This window comes from Misgurnus anguillicaudatus, chromosome 13 (genome assembly GCF_027580225.2).
Source record: "Misgurnus anguillicaudatus chromosome 13, ASM2758022v2, whole genome shotgun sequence".
NCBI classification, from domain to species: Eukaryota; Metazoa; Chordata; class Actinopteri; order Cypriniformes; family Cobitidae; genus Misgurnus; species Misgurnus anguillicaudatus.
Genome location: NC_073349.2, coordinates 4002994 through 4015116, shown reverse-complemented (window position 1 = coordinate 4015116; position 12123 = coordinate 4002994).

Below are 12123 nucleotides of genomic sequence, written 5' to 3'. Positions count from 1 at the left end.
AACCAAGGAAAGCAACAAACAAACCAGTTACCAAAAAACATTTTGCCACAAATTCAGGACCAGGAAGAGCAGGACAACGAATATCAAGGGAATACGACTGCAAAAACAAAGACCAACGTATCAGTCTTTGATTCGGGCAGAGGAGGAAGTTCAAAAACGTCAAGGGGTTATGATCTGTAAAAATAACAACAGGTTGACTTGAGCAAACATAGACATCAAAATGTTGCAAGGACCAAATCAAGGCCAAAGTTTCTTGTTCTTCAACGGAGTAGTTCAACTGATTGTTGAAGAACAGCCCCAGCTCCAACTTGTCTTGCATCTACCTGCAAGGAGAAAGGTCTTTCAAAGCAAGGCGCAGCTAAGACAACAGAAGAGCCGGTAGAGACTTAACCTGGTCAAAAGCCATCGCACAATTTGTCGACCAGATGATTTTTTTAGTTTTTAAAGATCAGTAAGTGGTGCAGAAACAGAGGAGAAGTTACGACAAAAAGAACGGTAGTATCCGACTAACCCTAAAAATCGCATTAGCTCTTTTTTGGTTGTAGTTGGAGGATAATCTTGAACAGCTCAAATTTTGACATTTACTGGTCGAACCTCCCCGTTCCCCACCACTTTGCCTAGATAAACTACCGTTGCCCGAGCAAACTCACACTTCGCTAGGTTGACAGTAGGGATGGAACGGTACACAGAAGTCGCGGTTCGGTTCGTACCTCGGTTCAGACGTCACGGTTCGGTTCAATTTCGGTACAATGAAGGGAAAAGCAAAACAAAAATGCAGAAGGCAATTTTTTTAGTACTTAAGATAATCTTAAAAGCATAGGTGTCCTTATCTGTGTTATTGTGAGATGTCATGAATATGAACTGAAATGCATTTAACATATCTCGTATAACAAAAATGTATAAACTTTCATACAAAGATGGGTTTCAAATGTATTACAAGTTACCTAAATACATTTTTAAATTACATTTTACCACATTTATTTCATATTAATGTACTAAAGAACAAAAAAAAAAGTAGTCTTGTAGGATGCATTAATAGGTGTGTACAACTTCATGAGGCGTTGCAAGAAACGACAAGTGGATGACGTCAGAGTAACGCGAGAGCGATTTGAAATCAGCCTCCTCCGCAAGATTTCTCGCGGTACTCTGACGCTGATGGCGCTGCGTAAAGTTGAGCACACTTTAAAAACTGAACGCAGCTGAACTCGACAGAACTGCCCCGCGTATGCCTGCGCTTCGTCTATTAATTGTATGTTAGCAGGACAATTTATGTCCTTTTTCATAGCGTGAGAAATACAAGGTGTGGCGTGTGAACTGACTGAAATGCGTGTGTCTCATGGTGAATGGGTGAGACTTGAGAGCCCTGATTAGATGTATTTCCACTCACACACCCAACAACTGCTCGCCTGTACTACTGTAACTGACTGGAAAATTAAAGTTTTCCCAGACTTGCGATCTGTTGCTGATATCTGACTGACTCACTCATTTACTCACTCATTCGACCGGCAACCTGACAAAAAGCTGCAGAGTGCCAGAGAATGTTGACGGGCTCTGACAGAGCACATGCATAGGCGAAGCTCGGCTGCATCGGCGCCAATCAGAACTAAAGCGGGGCTACAGAAAACAACAGGTTTAACACTATTAAATTTTCGAAAATCAGTACAAAACCTTACCAACCCATCTGGCTTAGCGACCAACAAGAAAAGAGATGCCCAATCTGCATTTGATGGAACAGCTATATCATTTTCTAGCATATATTGAATTTCAGCATCCATCAACTTAAGTTTATTAGGTGACACTTGATAATAACGCTGTTTGATAGGGAAAGGATTATCCACAATAGTATCATGTTTGAGCCAGTCTGTTCGCAGGGATGGGCAGTATTTCAAATACATGTATTTAAAATACGTATTTGAAATACAAAATAGTATTTTGTATTTTGTATTTTAAAGCCTTTGAAAAAAATGAAATGTAATTTGTATTTAAATACATTTAAGATGAGTATTTTTGTATTTTTAAAATACTCAAAATACTTTGAGCCAGTCAACCAGTCAGGGTGCTGTTTTCATGCATCAACTAGTTCAGGCAAGACACCAGAGTTCAGGTAAGCAAATATATCTGTACAGCTTTTAGTGGGCAATAATTAAAATGTTGGAGTGGAAAAAAAAGCAAGGGCGATTGAATTATTGGGTGTAATGTGATTTGTGTTATTATGTAACACACTTGAAGGAAATAGCAAGCGTGTGATTTGGTTGGGTTCTTTTATTCAGACAGCATCATTTGCTACAGCTCCGTATCACACAATACAACAAAACATAACACTGCCAGTCTCATCAACAACTCTCCCTCTTCGGGTTTTTCCCCGGGGATTTTCTCTGGCTTACTGCCACACACTGGACAACCATCGCATTGCTGCATACTACAAATATACATGCATGTGCTGAATAATTAACTAACCAATTTTTAATCAAATAACTATCAAATAGAAATGACAAAACTATTATGGGGGGTCTAACTTTTAACTACAAATTATATTTAATAGTTTTTCCCACATTCTCCCCCACAAAACAGAATGTAGTCCCGACATTCTCAGAATACATTACTGGGTCTCCAGCCTTAAATCATTTCTGTGGTAGGAGTCAGTGATACAATAGTTTCAGTACTCGTGCTATACAGTCACTCAACACACAACATATATCTCCTTTTCATGCAGTGTGTTTGCAGCAGACATCATTGTGCACCATGATTTTCCACCACCATCACTGTTAATCAACAGGAATCTGTACTGTCACTGAAGGAATTTAACCTTGCACCATAGAAGCAATTTACTTTGTGTTTCCTACCAGAATGTTATGGCTACTTTCCTCTTTAAACAAAACATTAAAAAAATATAACTTAATCTTATTTAGATCTCAATTTAACTGTGTTAGCAGTTGAACTAGAACTTCTAATTTAACTTTTTAGTATTTTAACTAGAACTCAGTACTGTGATTTAAATCAATTTACCCTTCTACAATACTAGGCTGACCTAGAGTATGGTAAGTAAACATTTTCTTTTGTTTTCTATTTCTCAAAGGATATACTCTCTTGTAGACAGGTTGTGAAGGAGCTTCCCCATCACTTTCTCCAGCAACATCAGTTTCTCCAGCCTCTCCTCCAGATGATGACACATCATCTTCTACCTGTTCTGCTCCTTGTTCATGTTCCATTTCTGGTTCTGCATCGTTCAGCATCATTGTGTCTTCTGAATGAGGTTCTGGACGTTTTGACTGTAAACCATTTCGGACGCCCCGACTCGCCTCGTTGACTGGCACTCCAACCAGGCATCTCCAATCATCATCACTCTCTGAACTGTCATAGAATGTTTGCTTTTTCTGTGTCAAAGTTTTTCCAGCTTTTTCTCTTGTTTTGTTTTCTTTTTCAGGTCTTCCAGGTAGGTATTCTTTCTCTACAGGTAAGAAGTCACATGGTAACAATAAGTTCCTGTGTAATATTCTTGTTTTCCCTTTCCCATGTACAGGTCGAACTTCATATACTGGACTATCCTGGTACTTCCTCTTGGTAACGACATAAACTTGTTCTTCCCAAAAGGACCGAAGCTTTCCAGGTCCACCTTTTTCCTTAAAATTCCGAACAAGTACTCGGTTCCCAGGGATTAGTTCAGCTCCATGTACTTTCTTATCATACAGAGCTTTACCTCTTTCCTTCTCTTTGTGTGACACTTCTGAGGCTAACTTGTACGCTTCTGTCATTCTCTTCCTCCAGTTCTCTGCATAGTCATGGTAAGAGGAACCCTGGTCCTTTGCTGGCACACCGAACATGATATCAATAGGCAGTCTGGGAGTACGTCCGAACAGGAGATAATAGGGCGCAAACCCCGTCGCCTCACTTTTCGTACAGTTGTACGCATTCACAACTTTTGCGAGTGATGTTTTCCAATCGGCTTTGGCGGCTTCTGGTAGAGTCCTTAGCATTGCTAACAATGTCCGATTGAACCGCTCGACTTGACCGTTCCCCTGTGGGTGATACTGTGTCGTATGAGAGCCTTGCACACCACTGTACTCTTGCAGCGTTGCAAACAGCTTGTTATCAAACTCCCGGCCTTGGTCATGATGCAGTTTTGTCGGGAACCCAAATTTCAAAACAAAGTCCCCAAACACCTTCTCAGCTGCTGTCTTGGCACTCTTGTTTCTGCATGCATACGCCTGCGCGAAGCGCGTAAAGTGATCCATCACCACTAAGATGTATTCATAACCCCCCTTACACTTCTCTAAATGCAAAAAGTCAATAGAGACCAGCTCAAAGGGGTAAGTGGTGGTGATGTTTATCAAAGGAGCTCGGGTCACTTTGTTTGGACGCTTGCTTCTTAAGCAACTACAGACATGTGTGACAAAGTGTTCCACTTCCTTTTGCATGTGGGGCCAATAAAACCTATCTCTGATCAGGTTTAGCACCCTTTCGGTTCCCAGGTGCCCCATGTCTTTGTGCAACTCCTTATAAACAAGTTCATGGTATCTCCTAGGCAGTACCAGCTGATGACGAGATGCTGTTTCCCGAAACAGGAGACCATGCTCATCCAGGTATAGTTTTTCTCGTTCCCTCATTAGTCCCCGACTTCTGTTCTTAGGCCACTTGTTCGATCTGAGGCATGCTAAAACTTCTCTGATTTCAGGGTCTTCTTCCTGGGCTTTTCTTAGTGCGTCCTTGGGGATCTCTACGACTGAAGTGAACAGTTCCTCCTCCTGTTCTTCCGACAATGCCGTTTCAATCGTAAGTGGACACAACCATGGCCCTCTCTCCTGACTCTGTACCACTGCTGACTGAGATATGCTGACGATGGTTTCAGGGTGCACTTCTTCTGAACAGGTGTCCATGTACTGTTCCATGTGCAGCGGCATACGCGACAAGCCATCCGCGTCCCCATTTGACTTCCCTGGACGGTATTTGATGGTGAATCGAAAATCTGCTAGTTCTGCCACCCATCTGTACGTTGTGGCATTTAACTTAGCTGTTGACATCACATACGTGAGAGGGTTATTATCCGTATACACGGTGAATGATGGTGCATGGAAGAGATAGTCCCTAAACCGCTCACATATAGCCCACTTCATGGCCAGAAACTCCAACTTTCCTGAGTGAAGATGGTAATTTTTCTCAGGAGGGGTCAGGGTTCTTGACGCGTACGCTATTACTACTAACTTGCCTTTTTGCCTTTGATAGAGCACCGCACCAAGGCCTTCCTGTGAAGCGTCGCAATGAAGTACAAAGGGTTCATCCAGGTCTGGATATCCCAACACCGGTGGATTAGATAAGTAGTCAATTAACTCACAGAGGACTTTTTGATGTTCATCTGTCCATGTAACTGGATGTGACGACGCAAACTGTCCTTGGCTCTTTTTCCCCTTTCCTTTCCGCATCATCTGTCCTTTCTCCTTTGGTGTCTTCTTTTCAGCGAGCAGCAGATAAAGGGGTGCGGCCTTGCGGAAAAGTTCTCGATGTATGACCGGTAGTAGGATAGAAATCCTAATAACTTTCTCACATCACCAACTGTTTTTGGAGTTCTTTCCTTTAGTGCTTGGACAGGAGCGATGTCAGCCGGGTCCATCGTGTAGCCATCTTTGGTCACCAGCCTCCCTAGGAATCGTACCTGATTTCGGAACACTTCACATTTTCGAGGCGTTAGCTTGACACCATGATTCTGATAACACTGCAGCACTTTTCTAATGTCGCGAAGATGATCATCAAATGTTTTTGAATGGACTAAGTTATCATCTAAATATGGTTGACATACCTCATCACGCAGTTCCCTCAGGCAGTCCTCCATGCTCCTTTGGAACTCGGCGGGAGCATTTGATAATCCGAAGGGGACCCTCACCCATTCATATAGCCCCCACGGTGTTATGAACGCAGTGAGAGGCCGGCTGGATTCCTCTACAAACCCTTGGTGATAGGCTTTGCCTTGATCAAGGACTGAGAACCAGGCATTGCCAGCCAAGCTGTCGAGCATGTCCTGTATGCGGGGAATAGGGTGTCTATCTGGAATGGATTTCTTATTCAACTCCCGATAGTCACAGCAGAGGCGGAGGGTTCCGTCTTTCTTACGCACACAGACCACCGGTGAAGAATACGGTGACTTGGATTTAGTAATCCACCCCTTGTTCAACAGATCCTCCAGGTATTCTTTGACCTCTCGGCGCAGTGGCTTAGGGACAGACATGTATGTGTGCTTCACAAATGTGGTGTCATTGAGTCGAATTTTTAGCTGGAGAGATGGAATACATCCTACATCGCTGTCATCACGAGAACAAGCTTTTACTTGTGTGTGTGTGGATTCTTTTCCCCCAACAGCATGACCTGTTCTCTCTTGACTGTGATGTGGTGCTGCTGGAACTTCAGTGATTTTTGTTTCTTTAATGTTGGCATTTTTCTTGAACTTTTGCTGTCGTTCCCACTCAAGACTCGCAGCTTCGTTCATTGCTGTGATGAGAACCTCATCTGTGGTTGTAGGATCATCAAGGCAGGTTTTAAGCTGATTCTTAATGTGGTCATTTAATAATCCTGTTCCTAGTGCGCGCAGGAATCTTCTCTGTATGAGATCGCGGCTGTACGGTTCTTCTCCATCCGGTTCTCGAACAGCGGCTAAAAGTCTTTCCTTCAACTCAATGGCACGAAATAGGAAGTTTTGTGGTGACTCGCGACTCTCTTGAGTGATGTTTATCAGCCGATGATACAGATCTGTGGAGCTTTCTTCTTTATAATGGCCTTTTAAAATTGTGCGTAGCTGAGAAAGGGTTAAATCTGTCTTGATCTCCAGCATATCACGCAAGCTCATACCTGGACTGATTGCTCTTATCACCGCATCAATTATCTCCGACTCTCTGTGTCCCTTGTTCACTCCAGCTTCAATTTGGTGCATCAAGTTGTTGTATGACAGTTTATCCTTCTGACCTCTCTCTCCAATTTGGACATTTATCTTAAAATCACGCCGGATGGTGACTTCAGGAACTGCATGATGATGGGAAAACACAGGGGGACTTGACACATCAGGAACTTTCAAACTCAGGCGATGGATTTCATTTTTTAGCACATTTGTTGACAATTCAAACTGATGCTGCAATTGTGTGTACTGTCTCTTTAAATGCGCGAGCTCCGCGGAATTTCCGTCGGCGTCACCACCTTGTGCAGCGCCGTCATTACGTTGTGCTATTCCGTTAGAAAACGCCAACAAATCCTTCAAATATTTACAGGCTACATCATCATCTTCTGTCTCTATAACACTTTCTACTGATTCACTTATTAATCTGATCAGCGAGTGCCGTTTGGTTTGTCCCTCCACAGACAGTTTTGCATACACACACACCTCGTTCAGCTGATCGAGCCGCAACCGGAGCAGCGCGGCGCCCAGCTGATCTTGCAGTTGCTCCGTGTCCATCCTCAGCGTCTTCGTAGACAACTCACTCAAAACGGCACCGCTGATCCCATCCCTCGTCGCCAGTATTTTGTAACACACTTGAAGGAAATAGCAAGCGTGTGATTTGGTTGGGTTCTTTTATTCAGCCAGCATCATTTGCTACAGCTCCGTATCACACAATACAACAAAACATAACACTGCCAGTCTCATCAACAACTCTCACTCTTCGGGTTTTTCCCCGGGGATTTTCTCTGGCTTACTGCCACACACTGGACAACCATCGCATTGCTGCATACTACAAATATACATGCATGTGCTGAATAATTAACTAACCAATTTTTAATCAAATAACTATCAAATAGAAATGACAAAACTATTATGGGGGGTCTAACTTTTAACTACAAATTATATTTAATAGTTTTTCCCACAATTATAACTGTCGTGAAAGGAAATTCAAATTCACACTTGCACGTTGGCAGGCAGTTGCAGGTTGCGCGACTGAGACAGTGTGTGGAACGCTGACAAATATGCCTACACTTTTGACTTAAAGGAAAACCACAATTTTTTAATATTTCACTATGTTCTTACCTCAACTTAGACAAATTAATACATAACTGTCTATTTTCAATGCATGGAGGAAGAGCACTTAGTTTGCAGCATTTCGACCTCAGCGTGCAGTAAAATTTTCACAGGAGTAATGCTGTTACTGCGCCAGAGGTTGAAGTGCTGCAAACTAAGTGCCCTTCCGCCATACAACATAGTTCTCATTTTTATTCACTTAAAAATCACATTTTATTTTGTGCCACAATACTTACTCATGTAACTTCTCATGTAACAGTCTTTGAATGGGGAAAACATAGTATTTGGTGGCTTCTAAATTCTTCCCTGTTTAGATCCTAAGGAATAATGGGGCTAGGCTAAATGCTAACACATTCATGACACGCTGTGCAAAGATGAAGTGCACATATTGAAAAAAGATAGGCATGTATACATTCATCTAAGTTGAGGTAAGAACATAGTAAAATATTGGAAAAACTGTGGTGTTTTCCTTTAAAGGCCTTTTCACACATGACGTTGGAAGTGGTGGAATCAGCACACAGTTGCTGATTTCTTTTTAGCTTTGTGCAGTTGAAGCCTTGTTTACACTTTTGCAATCGCATGGCTCTACTCTACGGCGTGAACCTGCGGGCTCCTCAGTAAACCTACAAGACTTTTATGCTTGACATGCTCTCCGTTGTATAATTCTGTAAATGACAGAGGGCGACTCGTGAGTAATTGTTCTAAAAACCATCAAAAAGCAGCGACGAGAGATAGTAGTTTGCCGAAAATTTGTCAAACACTCGTCTCGTGAGAAGTAAATACGTGGATTTCTTCGCACATTAACAGTTTAGGTTGTGGGTCGACGACACATGAAAAAGTTTTTATGATGTTTTTTTTCATGACACGTGTCATGAACATGAAGGAGATTTTATGGACGTTTATGACAACTGTCATTAAGTGTCATTTGTTAAATTTTGTCATTTTTATTGCAAATATGACATTGTTTGAGATGTCTTTGTTGTGACAACTTGACATTAACCAAGACAACATAACTGACCACTTTTTACCACTGATACAAATTGAATTTGTCATTAAAATGTCATTAAGTGTTAATACTCTGTTAAATACTTTTATAACAGCATCATAAATATTCTTCAGTTCATAATGTTTATTTGACAGAGTATTAATAATATTTGACATAGTATTAACACTTAATGACATTTAAATCACAGCTTAATGTAATGTTAACCCACAAAGCTAGGTAGTTTCTTAAGTTTGATAATTATTGTTTATGCTTTATAACAAGTTGTGTTGTATTGGTTTATGTGTCAAGTTGTCATAACAAAGATATCTCAAACAATGTCATCTTTGCATAAAAAATTACATAATTGAGTAAATGGCACTTAATGACAGTTGTTATAAATGTGCATAAAATCTTCTTCATGTTCATGACACATGTCATGTTATGATGGTGTCAGGTCAGTCTTATGCACACCCCTTCATGTAAAGTGTTACCAAGTTTTTTTCTAGTTTTTTATTTCCTACAGGGCAGGGGAAAGCAAGAGGTATTGAAAATAAAATGAAAGTTTCTAAGCAGTTGCACACATCTAAATGCTTTTTGGCATTCAGAAATAGACCCAGATAGATTTCAGCCTAATAGGGATAATTGCACTGAATCACCAATTTCACATGTATTTTGTGTATTTTCAAAATACAAAATACTGTATTTGTATTTAAATACATTTTTCCTCACAGTATTTTGTATTTGTATTTAAATACATTTTTCGACACAGTATTTTGTATTTGTATTTGAAATACATTTCCATGTATTTATGCCCATCTCTGTCTGTTCGGAAGGTTAAATATCCAAACAGTTCTGAACATTTTTACAAAAGAGCAATCAATTCCATAGACTGCGGAGGAGGCAAATAAGCAAGAATAGCATGCAACAGTCTTAAGGACTCTGAATTTTTTAAACCGGCCACACAAAATGCTTCTGCAGGACAAAATGTCTGTCCCGTGGACACCACAAAAAGTGCAGAATTCACAGTACTCTCAAGTACTTTAAGTGGTCCATAGTCCATGAAAGAAAACGATGTGTAACCATGTATCAAAAAAAAGCATAAATGAATCTTATGATTGCTGATTAGGCGATAATCAGCCTACTTCACATTGCCCCACATTAGACAAATATTCCTAACTGCTTGCATTACTATGTAAACATAATGTAAGAGTGAATTATAAATCTTTCTACTGCATTTCTTACATCTGATTTACTGTCTGGGTTAGTTCACCCAAAAATGAAAATTGTGTCATAATTTACTCACCCTTATGTTGTTTTAAACCTGTATAAGTTTAAACGAACACAAAAGAAGATATTTAAAAAAAAAAGCTCAGTTGATTGTAACCATTGACTTTCATAGCAGGAAAAAAATCTACATAAATAGGGATTTATCTTTATTACTAAGTTACAAAAGTTAGTCAGTCAGGAGCAGTGAGTGATTTACTTTTCTTCTTTTCTTTTGATATTTAATTAACTTTGATGACAGACTTCACGAGGTTAGGCTTATTATAAGACCGAATGCAATAAAATGTTTATTCGTTTAAGACATGCTTAACCAATTGTTTACTATGAAAATCACTAAGACATCTATGCATATGATAATTTTAAGCCAAAATGACGCAACCATAAAGTCGTTTAAGCTCAGGCTGTGCATGCGTGCTATTGGCTATTGGCTCACCCGTGGCTATGCTCCTGGTCTGATATATGGATATGATTTAAAGCTATCCGTTAAGAACACATTAATTAGTCTTGATTAACCATGCAATTGATTTATTGCAAACTCTTCAGTCCAAACCTCCAGATTGAGTATTAGTCAAGTGTGTTTTGTTAGAAATGCTTGTACGCATTAATAATCCAAATCTTTCATGCGTGTTAAAGAAATAAACACATTTATTCATGCAAGATGTTGTGTGACTCCTGTTAACATTATAAAACAATGCACATATTGTCTAAAGTGAACTATATTGATCATGCCTTAGTTTTTAAGCAAACTGGAAAATCTTTTAAGTTGTTTGTTAAAGTTTTTCTAACAGCTATTTTGGTTTTATTTTATTCATAATTTTCTATTTCTTAACCTTAAAGAATATATTTGTCTGTAGACCCTGTTTTCTAAATACCAATGTAACAGTTAAGGGCTTTTCAAAAACACATGTCAATGTTATAATTGGGAAGTTACAATGTCTCAGTACTTTTAGGAATAAAGGAAGAGTCTGGCTTTAATCTGGCTGCTTCTTTTATTAGGCTTTTTAAACACATATGTCACCGGGTGACTATGGTAGGGCGGAACCAAAAGTGGCGGAGAGAGGTTCCGCCTGAAGATGGTTCCCCCCGGACCCGATTTTAAAACACCATTTTACTTCCTGGTCTACCTGACAACGAAAATTACGAGTGAATGAGCAACAGGTGTGGCGAATGAATGTGGCAGCCCATGATTGGACGAGGGAGTGAAGACAAGACACACAAAGAAACACAAAGAGGCAGAGTTGATTTCGGGGGTGAGCTCCTTCACTCCTAGGGCGGACCAAACCACACGCTCCGTCCTTGGAGGAGCCGGAGGGCGCTGTTGTTCCGCGGATCGCTTAAGGCGAAAGGAAAGAGTGCGGCAGCCGAAAGAGGCGAAAAGGAAGGAGCTGTGGAAGTTAAAGGAGCACCACACCGAAAAGAGCTTTTGGTGTGCTTTGTTTGCTGCTGTGCAGACCGGTGCGTGATCGAAACTGTTCCCTTGGGGAAAGATACGGAAGCCTGCTTATGGTCCAGCTAGGAGAAACGGAGATTTGAGGTGACTGGGTGAAGAAGGATCGATGAACTACGTGACTGGGTCGAGTAGAGGAGGAAAAGCAATGTTGATTCACGGAGGTGTTGACATCTTCGGCCCCACTAGTGAGAGAAGCGTGGGCGAGCCGAAAGACGCGTAGTAGGAGCAGTTAGGAGATCCAACGACGACCTCCAAAAGCCTTTCCCTTTGTGCTGGGAAGAACGCCCGACGAGTCACACGAGAGACCTGGGCGGAGCGGGCCAAATCCTTAGTTCACGAAGTGTGTGCGAGATCCTGTGGAGACAGAAGCCGCTCTCAGTCCAGTGAACCCGTGGGAAGATACCAGCACGTTGA